Source organism: Myodes glareolus, chromosome 18 (assembly GCF_982192425.1).
Source record: "Myodes glareolus chromosome 18, mMyoGla1.1, whole genome shotgun sequence".
Taxonomy (NCBI): domain Eukaryota; kingdom Metazoa; phylum Chordata; class Mammalia; order Rodentia; family Cricetidae; genus Myodes; species Myodes glareolus.
Window position 1 is genome coordinate 47,654,601 of NC_142043.1, and position 18,319 is coordinate 47,672,919.

The following is an 18,319-nucleotide window of genomic DNA, read 5'->3' on the forward strand; positions in this document are numbered from 1 at the left end:
TCTGGAATGCAGGCTCCGTGTCAGAAGGCAACAACCCAGGAATTAGAGAGACAGTCAGCCTTCAGATGTGCCTTACTTACTGCCTCTTCCAGGAAGCCCTCAGTTTTGTCCTGCTCACCTTTCCTCCCTCCCTTCCTCCTCTGGAGTGACCCATCTGAAATTCCCACAGGGCAGGAACACTGTGGTCTTTTTTTCACCCTGTCTCTCTGCCTAAAGTGGAGTGATGTGCAGCTCAAACTGGCCTCGAACTCACAGTGATGCTCCTGTCTCTGCCTCCTTAGTGCTGGCATTAAAGGCGTGTGCCACCGCTCGCAGTTGACCCTGTGGTCTTCTGTACCCTCTCTCTGAACCTGGTGTGACAGTTGACACTGGTTGGCATGTGGAGGGTTTGCTAAGCTGAGCCAAAGGGTGAGAGATTGTCTGGAAATGGGAAGGTTCCTGCTAGCTTTGGAGGGGAGCCTTAGGATTAGCTGCTAACTGTGACCCCTTGTAAAACCTCTGAAGTCTTACCCCAGCATGCAAGACTCTCCGCCAGGCTTTGGGCTATTGGATCCTGGATGTCAATCCTGACTCTGCCACTTACTAGCTTGGCATCTTAGCAGGTCACCTACCCTGTCTAAGCCTTGATTTCTTCATCGATAAAGTGATGATGGTAATTATGTCCTTCTCTCAGGGTGGTTAAGGACAATTACATCTGTCATTTACTTGGCATGCAGGGAGCTTAATAATTGGCAGGTGTTATTTTTTTTTAAAGATGTATTTATTATGTATGTATACAGTGTTCTGCCTGCATTATGCCTACACACCAGAAGGGGCACCAGATCTCATTAGAGATGGTTGTGAGCCGCCATGTAGGTGCTGGGAATTGAACCTAGAACCTCTGGAAGATCATCCAATGCTCTTAACCTCTGAGCCATCTCTCCAGCCCCGGCAGCTGTTATTTTTATTTTTTTCTCATACCCAAAGGTGGTGGAGGTGGAGGCTAAGTCCTCATTGACACAAGCACACCTGGGTCACATGGGACCCGCTTCACATTCCCTCTGAGAGGCAGTTCAGTTCGAGGTGGCATGTCTGTAAAGTGGTAGGGGTCGAGGGACCCAGCCAGTGCCTTCTCATCCAGATCCAGATCCCGCGACCGCAGTGGGTAGTGACAATGCTCAGGAGGGAGAGCCAGAGAGGGAGAGCTGAACTCTGATCCCTGGAAAGTTTCCTGGTGGAGGAGGAGGCAGCTGTGAGGAGGTAGGAGGAAGGGACCGGATGCGGCTGAGTTAGGAGAGGCCATTGTTGAGTCAGGGTTCTTCCTCACGCTTTTAGAAGGTGTTGTTTAGGGATGATCCTCACTAACTATGTGAAATCTGGACCTCTAAAAACCAGAGTTTGCAAATGCATGTGTCCCAGTGGTCAGGTGCAGTTGTCAGTGAGCGAGAGTGGGGCGTGTCTGGGTGATTGCTAGAATAGAATAGAACATGGCGCACCAACTTCTGTACCAACCAGGGTCCATGCCCACCGAGGATCTCAAGGCAGGTCTCCAACCACCCTGCCAGACCACTGCAGTGTCTGGGATTAGACCGTCACTTTACCACACAGCCTTGGAGTCGGGTGGTAGCTGGTAACTGCCAAGATCCCGGATGCAGTAAAGCTCCAGTCAGCATGGGAGAGCCTTCAGCCATGGAGGTCCTGCTGAAGCTGCAGACTTTCCTGTGGTGGGGAATTGAGCCTTTAAAATCAAGATTGGGTTGTACCCCATTAGTGACCATAGAAACAAAATGTGAGACCTGACCGCTCTGAACTCCCTATAAAGTTGGAAGCTGACCTGACCAGGCTCAAACAGTCTGAAGGAACTGGACTTTGAGAAGTCTGCACATTGCTGGGCAGTGGTGGCACATGCCTTTAATTCCAGTACTCGGGAGTCAGAGGCAGGGGGATCTCTGTGAGTTGGAGGCCAGCCTGGTGTAGTGAGTTTCAGGACAGGCTCCAAAGCTACAGAGAAACCCCGTGTTGAAAACACACACACACACACACACACACACACACACACACACACACACACACAGAGTCTGCACAAAACCACAACAAAACAAGGCCTAGGTTAAGTGGCTCAGTGTGTAGAGATGCTTGCCACCAAGCCCAAGGACCCAAGTTTAAATCCAGGACCCATATGGTGAAGGGAAAGAACCAACTACAACTTGTCCTCGAACCTCTACATGGGTCTTGTTACACTTGGGCATGCAGGCGCACACACACACACACACACACACACACACACACAAAGCTTGTGATTTCAGAATCTTTGAGGAATTTTTTTTTTAGTGTAGAACTAAAGAAAGATAAGACAGATTAAAAAAAAGAAAAGTAATTTTCACCCTACCTCGTCCTTTTATTACTTTTAAAATCTACTTTTATTTCGTGTTTATTGGTGTTCTGCCTGCATGCACATATGTGTGAGGATGTCAGAAGCTCTGGAACCGGAGTCACAGACAGGTGTGAACTGCCTGCCATGTGGGTGCTGGAAATCGAACCCGGGTTCTCTGCAAGAGCAGCCAGTGCTCTTAACCACTGAGTCATCTCTCCAGCCCCCTCTCAACCTTTTACTGAAATAGCATGCTTTAGAAACTCTGGAACCCCAGCTTCTTACAAGGACATGACCTCAGGTTGTTACCTTGACAGGCCCAGAGTGACCATCCTCCCACCTAGGGGTGATGGACCATCGACTCTGCCTCCCCAGCTCACCAGGCACCCTTGTGAGTGCTTTGCCAATCCTGACTCATTTAATTGCCCTGAGAACTTGATGATGTTAGTATCCTGTTGTAAGGATGATGAAACAGGCATGAGGTTTTTTGTTTTGTTTTGGTGTTTGGTTTTTTTTGAGACAATCTTTGGCTGTCCTGAAACTCGCTCTGTAGACCAGGCTGGCCTTGAACTCAGGGAGATCCACCTGCCTCTGCCTCCTGAGTGCTGGCATTAAAGGTGTGCACTACCACTGCCCCACTGATGGGAATACTTTTAATGTGTTGTTTCTAGCGTTCTGCTGCATAAAGGTATCCTCATAAAGGTGGCTTTTTCTTTTTAGTTTTGTGACAAGGTGTATCTGAGTAGCAAACTTATTAGACCCCTGATTCATTATGTAGCTTAGGCTGCCTTTGACCTCACTGTATTATTGCTCAAGATGGCCTTGAGCTTACGGTTACCCTCCTACTCATCCTCCCGAGTGCTGGGATAATCATGTATTACATCATGGTACAAGCATGTATCACATCATGTTGTGGGAGTTTTACAGAGATCAAGCTAGGCAGAGTGTGCAGGTGACTTGCTGATGACCCCAGTGAGTAGACCTAAAACCACAGCTCATCCAGCCCTGTGTGGTTCAGACTCTGACACAGCAAACACCCTGCTGCCCCTGTGGGGGATGCAGGAGATGTCGAGCAGCTGGAGGCTACCCTACTCCAGACTGTCTCCTCTTAGGCCTCAGAAACACCGCGGTGAGCCTGCCTTTTCCTTTCCTTTTCATTCTTTGAGACAGGGCCTCACTGTGTAGTCCTGACTGGCCTGGAACTTGTTCTATAGACCAGGCTGGCTTGAACTCACAGGGATCCTCTTGCCTCCTGTCTCCACCTCCCAAAGTGCACCACTATGCTTGGCCTATATTTTTAGTTATATGTGCTTTTATGCACATGAATGCAGATGCCCTCAAAAGCCAGAGGAGAACATTGGGTCCTCTAGAACTGGAGTTATAGACAGAGGTCTGAAAGAGCAGCAAGTGCTCTCAGCTGCTGAGCTGCCCCTCCAGCCCCTATCCCTCACCCTTTCCATTTTTGTTTTGTGATAATCTCATCAAGTTGTCTAGTGTGGTCCTGAACTTGGAACCCTTCTGTCTCCCACGAGGCTGGGATTCCAGACAGGCAAACTCAATGCCCACCTGAGCTTGGCTTCCCTCAGTAGAGCCTGTGTGGCTCTCATCCTGGCTCGTGAATCCACGCCTAGCTTTTCTCTCCCCTGAGTAGGATGCGTGATGCAAGTGTGTCTCTGTCTGATTGCCTCTTCCCGGGTGGGAGGACACGTGGGTGATTTCTAGGTTTCCCACGTTTAGTTAATGAGCCCATCAACGCTGTCGTGAAGGTTTTTCGTGCGAATTAGTGCTGGGAGCAGGGGCTGGGCTGTGTGTAGTGAGTGTGAACAGCCCCTCCCATGCTGAGAATGCTGGTTTCTGTCTGAATTCTTCAGCACTCAGTACAGTTTTTTATTTAGTCTGGCCTTTTAGGGGTGAGACAGCCTCTCTTGTTGCTTTATTTACAGTTATTTGATGACAAATGATGTTGAAAATCTTTTCATGTACCTCTTCATCTGATCTGTCTGTCTTTGATGAAATCTGTGTTTTAGCCTTTTACTGCCATTTTTAAATAAATGACTTTTCTTGTTAAGTTTTGAAAATTTGCATGTATGCATATATATATATTGTGTGTGCGTATATATTCACGGATATATTTTTTTTTCTTTGAGGTAGTGTGTCTCTACATAGCCCTGGCTATTCTGGAAAGAGATCTGATTGCTTCTGCCTTCTGAGTGCTAGGAATAAAGGCATGTGCCACCCAGCCCGGATCTATAAATATATATAGTTTTAGCGTGTTAACTTATTACTTACTTATTTATTGGGTGGGGTGCACACTTGCCATGGTGTGTATGTAGAAGTCAGAGAACGCTCTTCTTCAGCCCTGTGGGTCCTGGGGTTGGAATTCAGGCCGTCAGGTTTGGTGGTTAATGCCTTTCCCTGCTGAGCCATCCATTCAGGATCCGAGTTCCGTTTCACTTTTTAAAGTTTGAGTCAGGTTCTGGCTCTGTAGTCCAGGCTGGACTCCCAACGCCACCTACTGCCTTGGTCTCCTAGTGCTGGGGTCCTCCAGCGTGTCTTCTTCATCATACCTGGCCAGATGTGTTTTGCTAACTCAGTTTCTAGGCTTTACCTTGTCTTTCAGCCTTTTAACAGTGTCTTTTGAGAAACAGATGTTTTTAATCTCGATGAAGTCCAATTTATCATTCTTCTAGACAGTACTCCTGGGGGTGCATGTAAGATAGCTTTGCCAAACTCAAGCCTGTGTGTCCTCCTCTTGGGACCGTCTGGAAGCTGGGCAAATGTATGTGTTCATGAGCCCCATGACTGAAATCGCAAGGCTCTCCCAGGCGGCAGGTAGAGGGGAGGCTTGTGAGAGGCTCTTCTGCCTTGAATTTCTAAGGTTGGAGCAGGTTCGTTGCCTGGCCAACCTCTGGATATATATGAGTGGTCAAAGCGGGAGACTGAGCATGAGTTGGGGGAGGCCAGAGGCTGCCTCTTAGGATGAGAGCTGTGATGTAAGTGGGTAGACCAAGGCTAGGGAGAGAAGGGATGTAGGACCCCCCCCCCCCCCAGCTCCATTCCCTTTTCCCTGGCTCTTCAGCCCCTAGCCACATCCGGCCACACTTACCAGCAGATGGCACCCTGTCACCAGCTGGCCTGGCTGTTGAGGGATGTCAGTCCCACTGCCTGACAAAGTCCTCTCCTCAGCTGACTCACCTTCTGTAATGTGGAATTTGTCTGACTCCTGTAGGGACCACACGATCTGGACCCCCCTTCTTTCCTTCCTTCCTCCCTCTCTCCCTCTCTCCTCCCTTCCCCTCTCCTCCCTTCCTCTCTCCTCCTTTCTATCCTCCCTCCCTTCCTCCCTCTTGTTTTTGTTATATTTTGAGAAAGGGTCCCACTGTGTAGCTCTGGCTGGCCTGGAACTCACTCTGTAGACCAGGGTGACCTCAAACTCACAGAGATTTTCCTGCCTCTGCCTCCCAAGTGCTGGGATTAAAGATGAGTGCCACCCAGCCAAGCAGAAACCCCTCTCTTTTATGACAGTATCTACCATGCACTTAATGTGATTCTCGCTGAATCTGAAATCTCTGCTGGTTCTTTCCCAACAAATAGACGCTGAGCAACGACTGTATGCCCAGAAAAACTAGCTACTTCAGAGGTATCGGTGTGGAAACTGAGGCTGGTCTCCCTCCACGTTCCTCTCTCCCTCTCTGTACACATACATGTTTAGGATAAGGGAAGCACTCAGGGTTATAGCAGGAATTGCTTCTCTGTCCTGGCTGGGTGGTAGCCCTGGCCTTAGTTGAGGTTTGTTAACCTACAGTTCCTGGAGCAACCTGTGGGTTTAGGGGTTGTATGTTTCACTGTCATATTTCTAGCCTGGGAAGTCCCCAGGGTCTGTCAGGTTCAACCCTTTCTGAGGTCATGTGGGTAGGGACAGGCTCCTGAAGCATCCCTCAGACCCCCATTTCTGCTCGCTGAGAAAGCCAGAGCCTTTGTTCTGCTTTCCTGGCCCCCGCTTCTGATGGGACAACAGGCTGGTTGCTGACCGGCCGTCCACTGCAGAGTTTCCAACTTTTCTCCCTAGAGACCCTGAGTTCCTGTGTGATGAGGAGCCTCCTCTCGGCTCTGCCTCTGTATGATGCGATGTGGAGGGGGTGTGAGAAACTTTCTATCTAAACTCCCGTTTCTGGACAGTCTCTACAGATTGCGGGGTTTGGGAAACCAAGCCCAAGCCTTCCTCCAGGTCAAGAGAGAGCTTCCCCTCCGGAGCTCAGGACCTTTTAATAGGAAAGCGTTGTATCCTGGAGGGGGCACCTGCAGTCTCACGCTGTTGACAGCTGAGCTGACCATTTCTCGGGAGTGTGGCTGCCCAGTGCACATAGAGTTCTGCATCCTCCCCGGCCCTGACCCAGAGATGCCAATGCCCCAGTACATTCAGACTCCTGAGATAGAGCACTACAGCCCAGCTGGCTTAAAAGCAGCAGAAATATGGTTCAGGGAGAGGGCTCAGTGGGCAACATGCTGACCGTGTAAGCATGAGAATCTGAGTCTGGATCTCCAGAACCCACACAAAGCCGGTTGCTGTAGCACAGATGGAGGCAGAGATAGAAGGCCCGAGAGCTTGGAGGCCAGCTAGCCTGGTGTATGGAGTGGTAGATAACAAGAAACCCTGTCTCCAGGAAGGTGGAAGGCGGGGATTGACACCCAAGGTTTGCTTACTTGGTCCTGTCCAAGAACAGTATACACTCTTAACTGCTGAACCATCTCTGCTGCCTCCTGCGCATGGATTTTTAAAGAGAGGTTGTTTGTTTATTTGTGTGTGTATGTATGTGCAAGTGTGTATTTGAATGTATGCACGTGCAGGCCCAAAGAGGATGTTGAGTGTTATGTAGCACATAACTGGGATCTGAACTGCAGTCCCCATGATTGTGTAGTAAGCTTTCTTTCTTTCTTTCTTTCTTTCTCTCTTTCATGGTTTTTCGAGACAGGGTTTCTCTGTGTAGCTTTGGAGCCTGTCCTGGAACTCCCTCTGTAGTGCAGGCTGACCTCGAACTCACAGAGCTCTGCCTGCCTCTGCCTACCGAGTGCTGGGGTTAAAGGCATACGCCAGCACCACCCAGCATGTAGCAATCATTCTTACCCTGAGTGCTCTCCCCAGCGCTGTGTGCATGAAGTTTTAGCACATACGTCTTTGATTTTGTTTCCTCACTGCTCGGAATCTTCCATGTGTCTGCCTGTAGATGTTTGTTACATGCATCCTTGTGTTATGTTCCCCTGCATACGTGTGCCCCAGTGTGTTCGTCAACACTGTTCATGAATTCAGGGCTGCCCAGCAGTTCTTATATGTATGTAATTCTATAAGGAGAGACCCAGGCCGTAGGCATCCTCTCTAGGTAGTATGGGACTTTAGGACAGATATCGTTCAGTCTGACAAAGGGGACTGAACCAATAGTGGGACATACCCAGAGTTCCTGCGGCCCCTTTCATCCCTCTTAGGATAGGCCTGTTGGTAGCAAGAGGAGTTAGAGGCTTTAGCCTTGTCTTAGTTAGGGTTCCTGTTGCTGTGATGAAAAACCGTGACCAAAAAGCAAATTGGGGAGGAAAGGATTTATTTGGCTTACACTTCAGCATTGCTGTTCATTTCTGAAGGAATTCAGAACAGGAATTCAAACAAGGCAAGATCCTGGAAGCAGGAGCTGAAGTAGAGGCCATGGAAGGGTGCTGCTTACTGATTTGCTTCCCATGGCTTGCTCAGCCCACCTTCTTAGAGAACCCAGGACCAGCAGCCCAGGGATGGCTCTACCACCATGGGCTGGGCCCTCCTCCATTGATCACTAAACGAGAAAATGCCTTCCAGCTGGATCTCAAGGAGGCATTTCCTCAGCTAAGGCTCCTTCCTCTGATGACTCTATAGCTTGTGTCATGTTGACACACAAAACCACCCAGTACAAACAAGCTTTTAGCTCAACCCTGACCTTGCTAGGTGACCTTGGCGATCACTTCCCAATTCTGGCCTGAACTTCCATCAGTTCCACAGGTGCTGAGATACCAGCCCACTCTCCAAGGTTCCTTGGGCATGTCCATTCCCTGGATCTAAGAAAGCAGGCTTGTGTGGGCAGGCTGTGGCGGCAGCGGCTGTCAATAAGCCTCTGAGAGTCAGCGGCTGGTGTCCCCGGCAGGATGTGCCAGTGGAGAACAAGCAGCGTAGGTGGGATCCTGGTAGGATGCGAGGGTAAAACTCAGAAGCAAATAACCGGCTTGAAAAGGAAAATCAATAGATTCAGAGAAGCAGAAACAGCTTTACCACCAGCAAATTGGCCTGGCGCCGGGGCCTGCTGGGCTTTAATACAGGACCCGGGCTTGGGGCGGCTCTTGTTTCAGAGGCTTGTGATTAGTGCCCGTCCTCCTGGGGCCCGTGGAGCTTCTGAACTGGTGTCAAGCGCAGCTGAGGCCCAGAACCGTGAGTGCAAAGTCCAGGCAGTGGGCGGCAGGAGAGGACTCGAGGTTCCAGCACACCTTGTCTTCTGTCCTTTCCTTTGTGCCCGGGTGGTCCTGGGTCCCACCTAGACCCCTCGACTTCAGGTACAGGGACCGGGGACAGGAAAGGAACCACTCCGAAGGGAGGCAGTCCCCGTGGTGCAGAGCATGGTCTTGCTCTAAGGTCTAGCTGTGACTTTCACACCTGGAGGACAGCAACAGACATGCTGGGATGTAGCTCAGCTTGGAGAGCGTTTGCCTAGTAAATCAAACCTGGTGATCATATTCTTGGAATCCCAGCACTTGAGAAGTAGAGGCAGGAGGACCAGAGTTCAGGGCCATCCTCAGCTACATAGTAAGCTCAAGGCTAGCCTGGGCTACATGAGACCCTGACTCAAAAAAAAAAACCCAAAAAAAAAAACAACAAAAGCCACTCAGCAAACAACAGCAGCTAAGTTCGGTAGTACTTCCCGTAATCGCAGTGCTCCGGAGGTGGAGGTCATGAGTTCCAGGCTAGCTAAGGCTGCATAGTGAGACCTGTCCTAAAAAACAACCTTCTACCCTACCCCCCCCCCACTCCAACAAGAAAGAAAACAGAATCCAAACCTAAGCACAGAAAGAAGCTGTGGGTAACCGTAAGCCTGGAGTGCCAACTCCAAGGCCGGGAAGGGTAGGTAGTGGGAAGCCTGACTTTCCCTCCCTGCCCTCTGGTCCCTTGTCCCTTCCTCTCTGGCACAGTGTTTTGTGGGACCAGAAGAGCATGAGGCTCTTGGGGTCAGACTGGCCGGCTGTGGGATTGCTGGGACAGACAGTGGTCCGCTGGGGTCCTAGGCTGCCCCAGTTCATCGCAGTGCTGAGAGAAGCCCCAGAGCTCCGTGGATGGGTCGCTCCCTCCCTTGGATGTCTAGATCCTCTTGGAGCTCTGAACGTATCGGTGAATGAGCCTCATCCACTCTGTTTGGACATCACTGAGGGCTGAGGACTTCAGACTGCCACACTGCCAGATTCCAGGAATGGAGGCCAGTGCCCCAGGGACTTATTGCCTGACCGCCTTGGTCCAGCTCTGTACCATGTTGCCCAGTCAGAGAACTTGTCCCAAGCCAGTGCCTGCACTGGAGAAACGAATAAGGCCCCGTTCCCTTGTTCTCCTCCCCTCCATCCTCCCTCTTCGTATCCTAGTGCTGTGGAGATGACTTGGGCGAGAGAGTTGGTCCCTCTCAGGGTTGTCTCAAGGGAAACGGAGATGGTGGTGGTGGTCCCTCTTCAGCCAGGACACTAGGGCCCAGCTATGGCAGTGATTTGAAATGCTGTGGCCCATGGAGATGGGGCACCAGGTGAAGAGCTGGTCCTGTGGGCTGTGCGGTCCTTGCAGAGGAGGGAGTGGGTGAAATATGGGTGAGCTCTGCTTTCATTCACACGCAGGACCGCAGCTGTGCATCTGTGCCGTGGACTGGGCGTGGAAGCTCCTGAACCTTAAAGGGCGAGTCGGGTCCAGGGTGCCAGCCAGGGGCCGGAGGTGTTCCTGGTTAAAGGTGGGCGGTCCCTGCCAGGAAGGGCAGGGCCACACAGATGGTTGGAGTAGCCAGTTAGGAGGTGAAGTGCTGTGATGTTGTAAATAGCTGTGTAGCAAGGTCGCACCTTACACAGGGCCAGGATCTAAAGAGCCTGAAAGTGGAAAGGTCCCTTAGGATCAAAATGACTGTCAATAGGAAGACACAGCCACTTCCTGTCAGCTGCTGCACACACTCCCCGTTTCATCCTTAACTCTGCCATCTTAGAAGGTACCTGCTAAGCCTCCAACTCCTTATGTGGCTGAGGAGGACCTCAAACTTCTGGTCCTCCTGGCTTTGCCTCCAGAGTGCTTGGATTACAGGTTTGCTCCACCGTGCCAAGTTTGGTTTTGTGCGTCCTAAGTGAACACTGACAAGCCAGGTTACATTCCAGCCTCTAATGCTGTGTTACAGAGGAGAAAACTGAGGCGTGTGGGCACTGAGCCACTTCCCCAAGCCATACCTCCCTGGTAAGGTGGGGAGAGCGATTTAAACCCAGCCAGAGTTCTCTCCAGGGTGCAGCAAACATTGTTACCTCTGAGGAGACGGTTGATTCTGTGTTTGGGAGCACTGGAGGCCCCACCTGAGGCCAGTAAGCCCATGTTGTAGGGAAACACGTATCTTCAATGTCAGAGGCATTCACCGCCTCTGAAATCAGCTAAATGAGTACGTGAGCTGCCTCTGCTTTCTCTGATCTGGGTGGTGACAGAGGTCCCTGGTGGCTTCTGAGCAAGAGAGCTGCATGACCTGCTCAGGTCTGGAAAGGTCACAACTGGGTATAGGGCACACATGAAATCACCTAGGGATCCCAGGGAAGAACCAGCTCGGCACCTTTGTGGGTGACAGGAAGGCCGTTAAGGGGTGCTCTGTGGAAGCTGGTTAACAAACTGGAGCCTGGGTTATTTGGGGTTGGTACTGTGGGGAGTTCTGAGAAGTTTGGGTGCCTCTCTGGGACACCAAGGAGAGGTTCGCAGCAAGGAATTGGACAGATGGCTCGGTCAGCTGGCACTGGGGATTTCTGCAGAAGAAGCCACCGTTCCAGGAGCCTACCCCACCTTAGGTTGCTCACTTGATGGCAAATCTTTGAAATTGCAGGGCTAATGATGCAGCTTCAAAGAGTGCGTGCTTGCAGGAGAGTGAAAACGCCTAGCCTCGGAAATCAGCAAATAGATAATTTCACAGTATCAAAAGCTCCCGTTGCTCAGGCACGAAAATGTTAGCCTTGGGCAGGCAACTTAATGAGGAGGCTGAGTAGTATATTAAAACCAAATATTTCCACAAATGTACATGCGACACTGGCTGCTAAGGTGGCCAGGGATGAAAGTCCTGGTTGGAGTGGACAGGCCAGGTCGTCGGTTCTGGAGTCAGGCGTCCTCTAGGCTCTCGAGGTGAACGGGCACGTGCCGGAAGCAATCTCTTGCTTGATAAAGTTGAGAAATTGTGATTGCTCACAGCAATGGCGCTGTCCAGACTCATTATCCCAGAAGATGAGGGTGAGGCTAGGCCCCTTTGAATCGCCCTGCCCTAGTTGACTGGATTGCCAAAATGCCTGTGTCTGTCACGCTCTGGTTTCTCTGGGAGACTTCTTTGTCAGGTCCCCTCTCCTGAACGGTGTCTCGCCCTGTGCTGTGTCTGTGGTCATGACTCTACAGAGGATGGACTGAGAAGGTACTGAAGGGAAGGGTCTGATCAAGGAACCCTTCCAGGTCCCCAGTAGGCTGCTGCGCTTGCTCCTTACTCCTTGCCTCACCCCTAGCTCTGTGGCCTGCTGTCCCAGGATACCCTTTTGTTTCCCGAGGACAGGTATAGTTAGCTAACCGCCCTCTCAGGTCTGTGTGTGTGGTTGTTTTTTTTTTTTTTTTTTTTTTTTTTTTTTTTTTTTTTTTTACTGTGCTAGAGCATGAACTAGCTCCTAATAGGTGGCAGTTGGGTCTAGCTTACCATTGTCTTTAGCCAATATTAACACAGTGGCTACCCGGGAGAGACTTCTCAGATGAATGAATGAGTTAAATGAATTAATGATAGCTTTCATCAGGTGGTACTTCTGCATCACACAAAGAAAGAGAGCCAGCTATGATGGTATATCTCTCCAATCCCAGCACTCAGGAGGCTGGCGCAGGAAGGTTGCTAGTTCAAGGCCAGCCTGGGTTATATATAGAGAACTTTCTGAAAAACAGGTCCCCCAAACCTCCCAAAAGTTGGAGTGTAGCTCAGCAGAGTGTTACCTAGCATGTGGCAGGCCCTGAGTTCAAATTCTATCATTGTGAAAATGAAAAAGGAAGTAGGGGTTAGTTTTGACTCTCATAGCCAGTAAATCTGGAGTTGGAATTTGAACCTGAGTTTGTTGGCCTCCAGTGTACTCTTCTAACCTGCAGCCTGCCTCAGTGGGACCCAGTTCCTACTGAAGGACTCTAGCAGGCTGGAGCATGGCAAATATGGTGCCAACAGCCTTTGCCTCATCCTAAAAACCTTTAGATTGCATTCTTCTTTTTCCTTTTTTATTTTTAAAATTTATTTATATATTTTATATACCTGAGTGCACTGTCCTCATGCATACCAGAAGAGAGGGCATTAGATTACGTTCTTAAAGCTAGCAACCAAGGTCTGTTCCCATATTTGGCCACTTCCTCCTCCTGAGGCTGACTGCCAAGGTCCAGCTATCAAAGTATTAAAGTCCAGCAGTCAAGGGCCTACTTTGGCTGTCCTAATTAACATGCCCAGTCATAATTAACCAGCCCACCTTGGTGGTTTAAATAGGTATGGTCCCCATAGACTCATATGTTTGAATACTTGATCCACAGGATATGACATTATAGGAGGTGTGGCCAGGCTGGAGTAGGTGTGGCCTTGTTGGAGGAAGTGTGTCACTCTGGGGGCAGCTCAAGCTTTGTCCAGTGTGGACATAAATTCCTTCTGCTGCCTGTGGATCAAGATGCAGAACTCTAGCTCCTTCTACTGCACTGTCTGCCTGTACGATGCCATGTCCCATCATGATGATAATGAACTAAACCTCTGAAACTGTAAGCCAGCCCCAATTAAATATTTTCCTTTGTAAGAGTCATTGTGCCTTGGTGTCTCTTCACAGCAATAGAAACCCTAACTAAGACATCACCCTAACACAGGGTTTCCCCCTTTCCCTTTATAAACTGCCATTTGCCTATGGGCCATATCTGTCTCCTCTATCCAGAAGCAGTCCTTTGTCCCTCCAGATGCTGGCACAGGCTAGGCAACTGGGCACCAGCATAGAGAGATGGTTCAGTGGTTAAGAGCACATACTGCCCTCCAAGGGCACTTCAATTTATGTGCACATACTTGTACACATCCATCCATCCATCCATACATACATATATACATACATACGAATAAAAATCAAATAAATCTTTGAAAAGAAATTGGTTTAGCAGTACACACCTGCAATTCCAGTGCTGGTGGGTTGTGGGGAGACAGACTGTCCAGTCAGTCTAGCAACTTGAACTCCAGATTCAGTTAATGATATCTGTAAAAATAAGGTACAGTGTGATAGAGGTAGAGACATAGAGGCATATATGTGCAGGTAAGTGTGCATGTACACATGTGCATGTGCCTACATGTGCACACACACACACACAGTATAAGAGTCTCATGGGTGGAACATTGACCTTCATTGAGAACAAGAACATTTATAGTCAGAGATCTAGAGGTGAAAACTAAAGAGCGACCTGCCCATGTTCACTGGTGAAGAGCAGCCGCAGATCAGGAATTGGGTCCCCAGATTCTGCAGGGCCGTGAACTTCAAGAGGAAGACATCCATCCATTCCCTATTTATGGTGTGACCTTGGGAACAATCTCAACTTGTCTGGCCTCAACTTCTTCATCTGCAGAGGGAATCCCTCTCTTCGAGGTGGTCATCAGGTTTAGTACAGTGATGTTCAGTCTACGCTGACTGCCATGCCCTTGTGGAGGACCCTAGGTTCTGTACAGTCCTCCGTAAGACCGTGTGGCTTCTGCCGTGACCAACGGAGGCCCCACAGAGCTCTTGGTGTCTGTGTTGTCAGCATCATCATGACTGCTGTTCTGACTCCTGACTGTGGCTGGGATGAGTCATTGATTAAATTAAAATAACGGCTGTCTCAAATCAGAACCTCTGTGTCATTCATGGATTCTGTATTTGCAAAAAGAAACTTTATTTTCTAATTTTTAAGTGAGTATTGGTTTATTTTTTTTCTTAAAATAGGCAAGCTTGTTAGCAAGGAAAAGGGTTTCTTTCTGTTTTTAAAAAAATGATGTTTATGCTAATTCTTTGAGAATTTTATATAGTGTATTTTGTCAAATTCCCTTCCCTCAGCTCCCCCCCCCCGGATCTTCCCCCACTTTCCTGCCCATCCAAGTTCATATTCTCTCTTCCTCCTTCTCTCTCAAACCCAAGCAAGTCCAGTTTGTGTTTGTGTTGGCTGACTATTCCTGACTATGGGGTCTGCCCTGTGGTGTGATCATTGAACCAGATGTCACTTCATTGAAGAGAACTGATTCTTCTTCCAGCAGCCACCAGATGCCAGTAGCCCCTCCGCTGGGGGCGAAACCTTGTACTCACCTCCCTTCCTTTATGTTGGGATTTTGTCTGGTTTGGGATCCATCCAGGTCTTATGCATGCTGTCACAATAGCTGTGAGCTCATACGTACATCTGCCCTATTGTGTCCAGAAAACACTGTTTTCTTGACTAGATCCCTGTGCCTTGTTGGGAAGGGGATAATACAGATGTTCCACTTAGGACTGGCCACTCCAAAGTCTCCTCCCCGCTGCATGCTGACCAGGTGTTGGTTTCTGTGCTAACTGCCTATTGCTGCAAGAAGGAACTTCTCTGCTGAGGCACTGACCTATGGATAGAATATGTCATTTAGAGTCACTTTCTATGTCATGTCCAGTTAGCAGAATAGTAGTATTAGGTTCTCCCCAAGGGCCATGACCTATCTAGCCACAGGTTCTTGGCTTGGTTGGCAGGGTCGGGTATAAATTCCATCCTGTGGAGCTGGGTTAAAAAGTGGTTGGTTACTTCAGTTACCAGTTGTGCCAGCGTTGCACCAGTTGGCGCATCTTGCTTGCAGGGCTCATAATGAGGTGAGATTGATGGTTACCTTTCTCCTCTTACGGCCCTGTGAGAGGGCATTGCCTCCCCCACAGCCCATGTGACCTCTGTGGGTTCCAAGTGAAACGCACTGTACTAGTCAGGGTTCTCTAGAGTCACAGAACTTACAGAACGACTCTCTCTCTCTCTCTCTCTCTCTCTCTCTCTCTCTCTCTCTCTCTCTCCACACACACACACACACACAAACCCTACAGGCTGCAGTCCGACAATGGTTAGTTATGAGTGGAAAGTCCAAGAGTCTAGTAGTCGCTCAGTCCCATGAGGCTGGCTGTCTCAGCTGGTCTGAAGAAGGAAATGAATGTGCTGATGGAGGTGAGGGCAAGCAGGTGAAGAACACGCCTTCCTTCTTCCATTGTCCTTATATAGGCTTCCAACAGAAGGTGTGGCCCACAGTAAAGGTGTGCCTTCCAGCTTTCAGGTCTGGACTAAAGGTGTGTCATCCAACCTCAAGATCCAGATCACAAGTGTGCCCTCCATTTCTGGATTCTAGTTCCATTCCAGATACAGTCAAGTTGACGGCCAAGAATAGCCATCACAATCCACCCCTTGTCAACTCGACACACAATCATATATCCTTATGTCATGATTAATTTCCAAATGGAAAACAATAACCAGGTCATAATAATGCCTTAACATAATAAAACTATCCCATGTACAATTGCAAACATACTATATATTTAACCAGGTCGTAATTACACCTAACGTGATATAATTATCTCTTGTACAAATGCAAACGCATTATAAATTTAGAATAGCTGTAATGTTCTTGGGAGACATTCTTCTAGTATCTCAAATTTGCAGATGATAACCATTGATATTCTCTTATACAACATATGATAAGGAAATTGAAAGAAAACACAGATATCTATATAAACACATTCTCAACAAAATAAAGCAGAAGCCCTCCTGTTGGTTAGACTCCTCCTCCTGCAATTGGTCATGTCACCTTGGCTGGTATTTAGAACTCCCTTCCTCTGCTGCCCATTCTGTATTTCCTCCACCCTCTGCAAGCACGTCAGCAGGCCTTGGCTCTTTTCCTGGAGGAGGGACCCATCCCTTCATTCCTGGTGGGTCTGTGCCCTTTGTCATCCTGCCTGGAGTAGGCTGTTGTAGCTTCCCGTTGACTCTAATCACAGGGCGTGGAGCACCAAGAGCCGCCCCAAAGGATCTCCTGCACTCCAGGCATAATCCTTCTTACCTGAATTGTGAAGAGGCAAGCCAATTTCCCTGTGGTAATCTGGATCTGTCACCTCTCCTAACATTGTTATTACCTTTTTGACATGTTGGTTTAAGGGCATTAGAAGTCCAAAGTGATGAGGGGGTGTCTGAGCTTCCAGTTTGTGGAATGTTTGTTGTGGCTCCTGGCAAGAGCACTCTCCACTCTGGAACCAAAACTTCTAGGCCAGAAGAATTTAGGGTTGTGGGAACAGGAAACAAAACCAAGTGGGTCACTAGGGGTGACAGTGAGTGGAACTTCTCCCCATTCCACTCCTTGCTTCCTTGACCTGTGGATCCTGGCTATGGGAGAAACTGTACCATGTATTGGACGCTGATTCAAAGCACATACAGCCTTCTGGAGACTCCTGCCCCAGTCCCCCATGCTGCTGCCACATAATTGGTCCTGTAACGGTGTCTTCAGAAGGCCATTCCATCTTTCTATGAGGCCAGCTGCTTCAAGATGGTGGGGAACATGGTAAGACCAGTGAATTCCATGACCATGGGCTCACTTTTCTACTTCTCTGGCGGTGAAGTGAGTTCCCTGGTCAGAAGCAATACTGTGTGGAACATCATGTTGGTGAATTAGGCATTCTGTAAGTCCACGAATGGTGGTTTTGGCAGAAACAGTATGTGCAGGAAAGGCAAATCCATAATCAGTATCTACCGCAGTAAGGACAGAGCTCTGCCCTTTCCGTGTGGCCCAGTGTAGTCAACCTGCCAGCAGGTTGCTGACTGGTTAACCCAGGGAATTGGTGCCATATCTGGGGCTCAGTGTTGGTCTCTGCTGTTGGCAGATCTGGCACTCAGCAGCAGCTGTAGCCAGTCAGCCTTGGTGAGTAGAACTCCATGTGGTTGAGCCCAACCTCCATCTCTGCCACCATGGCCACTTTGTTCATGGGCCCATTGGGCAATGACAGCAATGACTGAGGATAAAGGTTGGTCCACAAAACATATCATCTACTTGATTACTGAACTCCTTCTCAGCTCAAGTCATCTTTTGATGAGCGTTTCCATGGGACACAGGATCTCCACATCCTTTGCCCATTTAGAGATCTATCCACTTCCTCAAATGTCTTTCTCACCAATTTTCCCATCACGCTCTTTCCAAGCCCCTGACCATCCAGCCAATCCATTGTCAACAGCCCGTGACTCAGTGAACAGATATGCATCTGGCTACCTCTCCTTCCAGACAGACTGTAAGACCCTGTGTACTGCCTGAAGTTCTGCCCACTGTGAAGATGTCCCTTCGGCAGTGTCTTTCAGGGTTGTCCCAGAAAGGGGTTGTAATGCTGCAGCTGTCCACTTCTGAGTGATGGCCTGCACAGCATGCAGAACTATCACTAAACCAGGCCCTAGTCATCTCTTCCTCAGTCAGCCGGTCATAGGGAGCACTCCATGAGGCTATAGGTGCATGCTTGGCAGCTGGCGGCATTGTAACAGGAGTCGAAACTGTGGGCATTTGGGCAGCTTCTTCATGTAGCTTGCTAGTGCCTTCAGGACCTGCTCGGGCCTGGTCTTGCATATACCACTTCCACTTGATAATTGGTTGCTGCTGTGCACACCAGATTTTATGACTTGGTGGGTCCAGTAACACCCATCTCATGATGGACAGTTCA

The 18,319-nt window shown here is 49.2% G+C and overlaps 1 protein-coding gene across 8 annotated transcripts in view; it reads left to right on the forward strand.

Annotated features, from left to right (window-relative positions):
* The window catches only part of Lrrc20 (leucine rich repeat containing 20), a 127,624-nt gene that overhangs the window by 36,457 nt on the left and 72,848 nt on the right, over positions 1–18,319 (forward strand). The gene's annotated exons all lie outside the window — the stretch shown is intronic.